Source organism: Rattus norvegicus, chromosome 7 (assembly GCF_021556685.1).
Source record: "Rattus norvegicus strain SHRSP/BbbUtx chromosome 7, alternate assembly SHRSP_T2T, whole genome shotgun sequence".
NCBI classification, from domain to species: Eukaryota; Metazoa; Chordata; class Mammalia; order Rodentia; family Muridae; genus Rattus; species Rattus norvegicus.
Window position 1 is genome coordinate 41,693,696 of NC_141540.1, and position 9,021 is coordinate 41,702,716.

General features: G+C 40.6%; 1 pseudogene; it reads left to right on the forward strand.

Moving 5' to 3' along the window:
* Nucleotides 1-290: 290 nt before the first annotated feature.
* On the forward strand, nt 291-4,201 carry Cwc15-ps2 (CWC15 spliceosome-associated protein, pseudogene 2; annotated as a pseudogene).
* The last annotated feature ends 4,820 nt before the right edge of the window (nt 4,202-9,021 follow it).

Below are 9,021 nucleotides of genomic sequence, written 5' to 3' on the forward strand. Positions count from 1 at the left end.
ATTCAAATCTTTCATACTACAAGTAGAAGACATAGATATCAAGCAAGAATATGAATTTTTCTTACAGATGTTTTATTTCACTCAAAAATCGGTTTAGAAAGAAGGGCCCGATGTTTCTTCTATGTGTTTAGTCTATATTCTTTCATATTCTTGAATACTAAACATAGTAATTTTAATGACTATAGAACATATCAATAACAGTTTAAGTTGACATACATTTCACATTGCTGCTCATGGGAACAGAAAAATATTCAATATTTTCTAAGCTATAACATGCATTTTTTACGGCAATGAGTTACACAAACCCATCTCTTTTCCAAAGGCTTGTGATGGAGAACTGTGGGAACAGCTTCCATAGAGAAGCTGACAGCACAACAGTTACATCAGAGGTGACTCCTATCTTTTTATTTTCCATGGTGAGCTTTGAAGAATGTATGCTTGAGCTCCAGTCAAATATCTGGAAGTTTTACAGGTACTAATTTCTTACATGGGATGAGTCTGGCAATGGGCAACTGTTGGTTTGTTTTTCAAATATTATTTGGTTGCTAAGCAAAGATAATCAGGTGACATCTAGTGTATCTCCCATGCTCAGATTCTAACTTTACAGTGTGTGGAAGGGAATGTGAGCTAGCTCTGTCTGCTCTGGGCTTTTTCTTCCAGGGCTATTTCACATAGTCACTTGGAGGAGTCAAAAGGAACCTATAATTGAAAGACTTATGAATCTAGAATCAGTATTTCCCCTCCTGAATCAGTCTTGTATAAATATGCTATAGGGCTCCTCCACTGGATGCATAAGTGGCCAGGGAACAGCGCTCACAATTCGTTTGTCCTGTTCTGTATTTCTTAGGGGAGTTTTCCAGCTTCTCACTGTAACAAAAGTAACTAATCAAAATAGGTTATGAAACAAGAATCTAGCTACTTTATCTCTTGTGTCACAGATAAGCCAAGAGAAAACTACTAAAGATGAGAAATAGCATGTTCACATTTGCACAAACCTTTGTGTTCATCGGGTTTCAAATATAAGTTGAATGGTGGTCATTACGTTGATGGGTGACAGAGGTGTGCTGACAAATCCAAGGCATTCCCCCCCCCAATAAAAGTACTGTTGTTTAACAGAGTATTTCCTTCACTGACCCCACAGTAATCAAACTATGTCATAGGAGAATGGTTTTATGTAAATAATCTTCCCAATGCCCTATGAATAGGCCAAGGAACATCAAACATGATGTGTATGCCTACAAAATTTCAATCATCTTGGAGCCTGAGCTACTTCTGGAATCATGAATCCATCGTAAGCATCATCCATAGTCCTGGTGATGTTTACAGAACAGTTATTTCCAAGAGCATGAGTAATGGCCAGCTCTGAAGGGGTTAAAGTTCTAATGGTTGCTCAATGCATACATATTGGATTCTGTCTTACACAAATCATCAGGCAGATGAAGCCCTTTAACTTCTTACACTGCTCTATGCTTTGTTTTAAAACTACTACAGCACACTTCTCCCTTTATACTATAATTGTGAATTTGACTTACTCATTGATAAGTGTTAAATTCCTATAGCAGAAGACACTTCTCCATCTGTATTGTTGGCTGTCTCCATGATTCTTATGTTCACCTGTTGTCAAAGAAAGACAAATTAAATTAACACAATAAGGAAAATTGTATCATTTGGGATGTAATTTTTTAAAGGGTTTTGGAATGCAACCTAAAGTTTAAAAATTGAGCCAATGAAAAAGGTACATTGATACTTACTCAAAGGTATATGACAGATCCACTCTCAAGTGACAAAACTGGCCTAGCTGTCATCACTCCTAAAAGGCAATAAAAGAGAGGTGGGGAGAGAGAGAGAGAGAGAGAGAGAGAGAGAGAGAGAGAGAGAGAGAGAGAGAGAGAGAGAGAGAGAGGAAGGGAGGGAGCGAGGGAGGGAGGGAGAGAGAGGTAGAAAAACATAAATTGATAATGGATGTGTTATAAAATTAGTGAACATATGATTGTTATATATCTTTTTCTTCTTCAGAAACATGAAAATAATCACTACAAGCCAACAAAGTTGAGAATGGGGATGGTTTTAGCCTTTTGTCTAAGCTCGACCCCACAGTTACCTGGGATCAACTATAAAAGGGGCTGCTTGCCCCCTCTGCTCTCTCTCTTGTTCTTTCCTTCTGGCTCCTGCATTGTCCCCTTGCCCCTTCCCCCTGCACCCCTTCCCCCTCCCTCCACATGCTCATGGCTGGCCTCTACTTCTCTACTCTCTCTTCCCTTCTTCTTCTTCTTTGCCCCCTTCATCCTTTTCTCCCCTCATAAACCTCTCCTGTAGAACTGTGCTGGTCTGGTGTGATCTGTCCAAGGAGCTGCCGTTCTAACACAGCAGATGGAGTGGATGAATGTCATTTCTCTAACACAATCCCAGTCCCCTCTGTTAGACACTGGTCAACTCAAAAATGTCTCAGTTAACCCCTGATATATACAAGTACCTCCAGATTTGAGTGCTCCTAATACTGTGAATGTTCTTCCCCCTTATCTAAATGATCCTGAAGGGCAAGGATTTTCAGGAGGCAGCCACAATGGCAGGACATAAACAAGGCCGGCAGAGGACATGTCAGGATCAGTATTGGTATTGGTATTGGTGTTTTTAAATGAAATACTTTGATATAGACAAGTAGTCTCACTTAAAGATTCTTAAAAGGACTTAGGTGAGGTTCCAGCCAGTTCATATTACTGTCAGTGGGGAGGGTGAACTATCAGAAGTCATTGAAGGGATACATTGCCTTTAACATGAAATGAATCAGGCCAGAGTACCCCCGTTAGGGAGTGATGATGTTGACATTCTATAATGTTCCTTTCTTAGCTCCTGACAGTTATAATTATAGGAAACAGCAAGGAAGAAGTGAATATTAATTATTTGAAGACTTGGGCCATAAAGTAAGCAACATTCACAGGTGGAGCTGTCTAGAAATGTTTGACAGTGAGGGACTTCTTTAGTCAGTGGATCACTCATTGATGAACTGTTGGAAAGTGGTGGGACTATGGAAAGTGGGCCTATTTTAAGAAAGTGGGGGAGAATCCTGGCCACTTACTTTCTTTCTCTGCTGCCTGGACACCATGCTCAACTGCCATACTCTTGAACCTTGTTATTCTGATTCACCTCAGGTCTGGGGAAAACATAGCCAACAGCCACACCTTGATTTCAGAAGCATGAGTCAAAGCAAAACTTTCTTCTTTAAGCTGTCTTTTCTCAGTCTTTCTGTCACGTTAATGAAAAAAGTATTCCTTGTAAGTATGGTACCCCTTGGAGCAAAGGGTCGCAATGGTTCATGGGTGAGCTTCCAAAGGTGCTGTGTCAGATCCCCTCTGGAAATAAAAGACAAGAGCAGCTTGGCCAACTTTTGAACCTGCAAGAAGTTGAAGAAGAAAAAGAGAAGAGGATTTGAGCCATCCCTCAAAGCAGTAAAGCAGTATTCAAGCAGAGAGCTTCCATCTCAAACAAAGATACAGACCAAGTACATGGGATATCCCCCGAAGAGGTTCACAACAGTGACGTCGAAGAAAGAGAGAGAGAGAGAGAGAGAGAGAGAGAGAGAGAGAAAGAGAGAGAGGGAGGGAATGCTACATGCTACAAAAGCAAACAAGCAATCAAGCAAACAAACAGACAAACAAATGTGTCTTCCTTCCCAAGAACATACAACTTCCTCTTCAGTGTTAAGAAGCCCCATTTAGGCTTAGACAAGACTCCTGCCACCAACCTTGATGCAGTTCCTCCTCTCACAGACGAAGAAGATGAGGGTTTTGAAGAGGAAAGCGATGACGATGATACTGTGGCTCTTGTGGAATTGAAAAAAAAATAATAAGGAAAGAGCTAAAGCACAGGCCAGGAAGGAAAAGGAACAAAAAGCAGAATGGAGAATTCCCAAGGAAAACATTCTGCGTGGAAGCCCTCTCTTTAATCTCACTGACACACCCCAGTCTCAGGGCCACTTTAAGGTTAAAAGAAGTTAGGACGATGATGTCATGTCCTAACTCCTTTTTTGTTTTTTGTTTGTTTATTTCATTTTTGTTTGTTTGGATTTTTGTTTGTTTTGGGAGAATTTTTTTAAGAGCTGTGTAAAAAAGGTGTAGATGATAGGAAGAAAGACTAAAGATTTCTATCCAACACACTCTGATCAGAATTTCACAAAAAGCTCTTGGAGGAATACATCAAATAGTACAGTTTATTTGCTTGATTAAAGGCTAAAATGTTAAGGATGAAAACTCCACTAAGTTAAATTGTCTGTGTACATGCATGTGTGCTGGTGAATATGTGTGCATGCATGTATTCTGTTCTTCTTCTTTGCCCTGTATTTTCAATCAGATCATATACCTGGAAACCTCACATTGAAAATTATATGAATGACGCGTGCCCACCCTGTCTCCTGAGCTGTGGGTTTGTGGCTTCCCGTCTTGTCTTCCTTTGCTCATCCATGAAATGAGAAGATTGCATTACCTTTATTTATTTACATATTGTGTGATGGTATAGCCATACATCAGGAAGAGGAGAAAGAAGAGGGGAAGGCACAGAGGGAGGCAGGAGAGGTCAGGGAAGCATGCAAGTCTGGGTAAGACCTTGAATGTGTGACTTTCATATCTACACCTTGAATTTGAATATTTCGGGAGAGTCCTAGAATTTAATCTGGGCTTCAGAATATGGCTTTGTTTTCATATAATTTCCTGCCATTTCCCACCACGTCCTTTTCAGGTTTTGTCAAGCTGATTGTATAAGGGGCAAAACAAGTAATTCCAGGCTTTAAAGTGCTTATTCCGCTTCTAAAGTCTTTGCCTCGTGGACAGCAAAGAAATTCTGCAACTCCCGAGAGCCTGCCATGTCTGGAATCGCAGGAGAGATGGTGGTACCAAGTTTCAGCACACATACAATGGAAGGGAGGCTGGGAGCTGCAGCCTCTGATGGGTGTGTTACTGCAGCCTTCAATTCTGTCACAATAGGTGTCATGAAGATGGATAAAGTCGGTGGCATCTTCTGTTTTCATTATTGTCCAAGAGGCTGGAATCGGAAAGGATTCATTTTGTGCCTCTGTCATTTCCCATTACTGCCTTTGTCATGCGAGTGAATTACAACAGCTCTCAGATGCCAGCTATGGCTTTGCTCTCATTATAGACTTTCATTCTTGGGATGAAGACGATAATAAGAGTGGAGTGTCGTGTAAAAACAAAGCTCACTATCATGACAGTTGGAGATTGGTGATGAAAATGGAAATGGCAGGAAAAAATTAATCCCTTTTTGTGGCAAAAAAATTGCCTGCAAACAGCATCGTGCACCCAAGGTATCCTTCAGGGAGGCAATGACAAACAAAAGAAAGGCAAACAATGAGCAGTGGTTGGAGCCAATGAAGGGATACTGAGGCATCCATCTTGCTTCTGCTTCAGAAATGTATCCCTTAATCCTGAATAATGTAACACCCATTTAACTCCCAAAGTAATGTGATAGGCAATTAGGAGCATCTCTCTGCTCCCTTCAGTGATGTGACTATATCCATTACATCCTGGCAGAAAGGCTCCTCCAGATTTATGGAAGCCATTACACTTTCTATGTGGGCTGCACCCCATGTACACCCAAAGGCACACACATACACATGTGCAAGCACACACACTAGCATATATGCATCTTATCTGTTCAAACAAACAGGATGCCAGAAACTTATTCTATGAGAGTGACATTCAAGGGAAGGACTTCCACATTCTCTTTGACACATTCCTATCGATTGATGATTGACATACAAGAGAAAAGCCAAAGCACTTAGCACTCTTCAAATTACACAAATGATATTTTGCTTTTCTGTCCATAAGAATGGGCTCTTATAACACTGAAGTATCATAACTACTAACAGGTATTTACAGTCAACTGTAATTGTGAGTTCTCCAATAAAGTTAAAGGAGGAAAAATATCACTTACATCCAAATCTTGAAGAGAATGTCCTCATCTTCTCGCGCACCCCCTCCAAATTAGTTTTCTAACTGCATTTCAACTATGAGGCTTTTCTTTTACCACCCAGAGGTTGTTTTTTTCTCCTCCTCCTCCTCCCCCTCCCCCTCCCCCTCCCCCTCCCCCTCCCCCTCCCCCTCCCCCTCCCCCTCCCCCTCCCCCTCCCCCTCCCCCTCCCCTCCTCCTCCTCCTCCTCCTCCTCCTCCTCCTCCTCCTCCTCCTCCTCCTCCTCCTCCTCCTTCTTCTTCTTCTTCTTCTTCTTCTTCTTCTTCTTCTTCTTCTTCTTCTTCTTCTTCTTCTTCTTCTTCTCAGAATGAGGGTCAGGGCACACTGAAGATGGAAAGACCTTGGTGTGAAATGGTCTTTTCATTAGATTTCCCTTAAAGCAGTCTACATAATATTTTATCATTTGCCAGCATTCATAACAAATACTTGGTATTTATCTACTTTTCAACACATGGCATCTTTGAGAGTGGGAAGGGAGGTATTTTAGTATGCACAGCAAGCAGAGTAACATTTCTAAGATGGTTATTGAAAACAGAAATGTTTATTATGTGTGCCTTAGTAGCTGGCATTCATTTAAGGTAGCTGAATGTTGACACTGTCGCCTGTTATATGGACGACCCAGGAAAGTAGGCATGCGAGACCACGTTTATTCATATAAAAAGAAGGCAATTACACTGAAAGAAATCACCTACACTCACTTGGTCGTTTTATTTTGGTGTGGTTCATAGAAAGGGCACATTTTAAATATGGAAATCTTTTATACTGATTTTAAGGGCCTGGGGTAGGGAAAATAAAATGGCAATTGTTAGGAAGAAAAGAAAAAAAATCTTTTAAACTGGTAGAATTTTTAAATAGTAATATCTCGGAATAAATTTACATAGTTTTGCCGAATCATTGAAAGAGTGAGTGCTCTCAATTAAAAATGAAATAATAGATCACTTAGAAGCCTCTTCTAAAGAGTCAAGTGTAACTAAAGTGTAGAACTCACCCCATCCTAAAAGGCAAGCTTGTTTTAGAGCATATGTTATTAGCCATGCCAGAAAAACCACAAGGAGTCTGTTTTAAGTAGCTGTTAGCCAAAGCTTTAACCCTTGATGACTGGACCACAGCCTAGGAATCTGTGTTTGAGAAAGCTTTTATATTTGTACTTTTGTAAGTCTTCATTGAATCCTTACTAAGTCATTTCATTGGAAGCCATTGCTTTGAAACTTTAATTCAAGAAATTGAACCAGCTAGAAATACAACTTTTTGTGTGACTGTCTTGATCAAATTTTCTATTTATGCAGATACTCTTAGGTAGTCTGACCATTTGCTGAAAATTTGCATGAGTCCCCATTGTTCACCAAACATCGAATTTGGACAGCCAACACTCATAGGGGACATGGTCCAGCCTTAAAGAACTTACAAAACTGACATATTGGGAAAGCAATTCTGAGCTGGGTGGGAACATTTGAATTCTGCAGGGAGAGACAGGGAGAGACATAGAGATCAAGACAGAAGGAGGTTGGGGAGCGTGCACTGAAATACACATAATGTTTTCTGAGTATTGACTAAGGTCAGAATTAATCATCCCTAACAAGCACAGTGCACAACATGTCCTAGAGACTGTGTTCTTAGAGTATATTCATCTCAGCTTTGCAGAAATCCTATCAGCAGGTCTAAATGTTCTCATTTTATCGTTGAGGAAGGCTGGCACAGCATTATAAAAGGGGATTTCACGTTTTGCAAGGATTGTTTATAAGGTAATGAAGATTCATTGGGCGATATTAAGCTTAAGCAGATTTTAGTCAAATGTATGCCAAAATCTTACACGAACAAGTTGCCTTCATCTATTTATATCAAGCATTACCTGGAAAACTCTACATCTTTTAAAGATGAATACAATGAAATTTAACTATGAGTGCCAGTTAGATAAGAAGCATGAGAACCTGCGTGGAAATCTCTAGGGTACACATCAAAATTTGGGCACGGCTGCACATTCCTGGAACTGCAGCATTTGTGGTTGAAGATTGGCTAATCCAGGTAGTTCTTTGACTGGCCAGCCTAGCCTAAAGGTGGTCTTCTGTTTCAGCAATGGACTGTATCTCAAGGCAATAAGGCAGAGAGACATAAGGGAAGACCCATAACCTCTTATTCTAGCTACAGCAACACAGTGTGAACACATGTGCATAAATACATCACACACACACACACATATGCAGACACAGGTCTGCAGGTACACAGGCACACATACACACACAGCTTGACCCCTTGAACTATGAGCATTTGCCTGAAACAAGGATGTCTGTGTGAGAGCGCAACACTAGCTAATTAGGGGAAAGAATGGAAATATCTGTTCAAAGTCACAGTGTAAAAGAAATTACTCATCAACCAAATAGCATTTCAAGTCACTGGTCTCTCTAGAACTAAAAACTGACTGGAAAGAACGTTCCTACAGAATTTCTGCAATTATGGAACAATAAAAATGTGTCTTATGAAACTAGTAACAAATTTGTGGCATTCTATTTTTCCTGTTCTGAGAAAAGACTACTATTATCACCATTTATGTTTAAATAATTATGAAAAGGCTTTGAAGAATTTGAGGTTTAGAAATGTAAATGCTATGAAGGCAGGTGCCAGGACTGAGGAGATGAGAATTTACCTGCAATGCAATCTCCTGAATTTGGAAACCTAGCATCCACATAAAAAAAAGGTGTGCATGGCCACCAGTGTATGCCTCCAGCTCTTACACAGTAGGCACAGAGACAGGAGGCTTCCTTGAGCTCACTGCTCAGTAAGTCCAGGCAATCGGTGAGCAATCTTGGATTCCCCAAGAAATGTCTCAAAATAGGGTTCAGCCTGAACACACCCTTAACCTTCACTGCTAGCCTCCACATGCATGCATGCATATGTGCACGAACATGCATACATGCACACATGGGAAATCATACATCATCATTGGCAGAATGTATTTTGCAATTGTCTGTAAAATGAGGTACGTCCTGTCAGCAACGATATGAGACTCAGTGGAATGTGGCCTTTGTGGCATGTTCTGTGGACGGA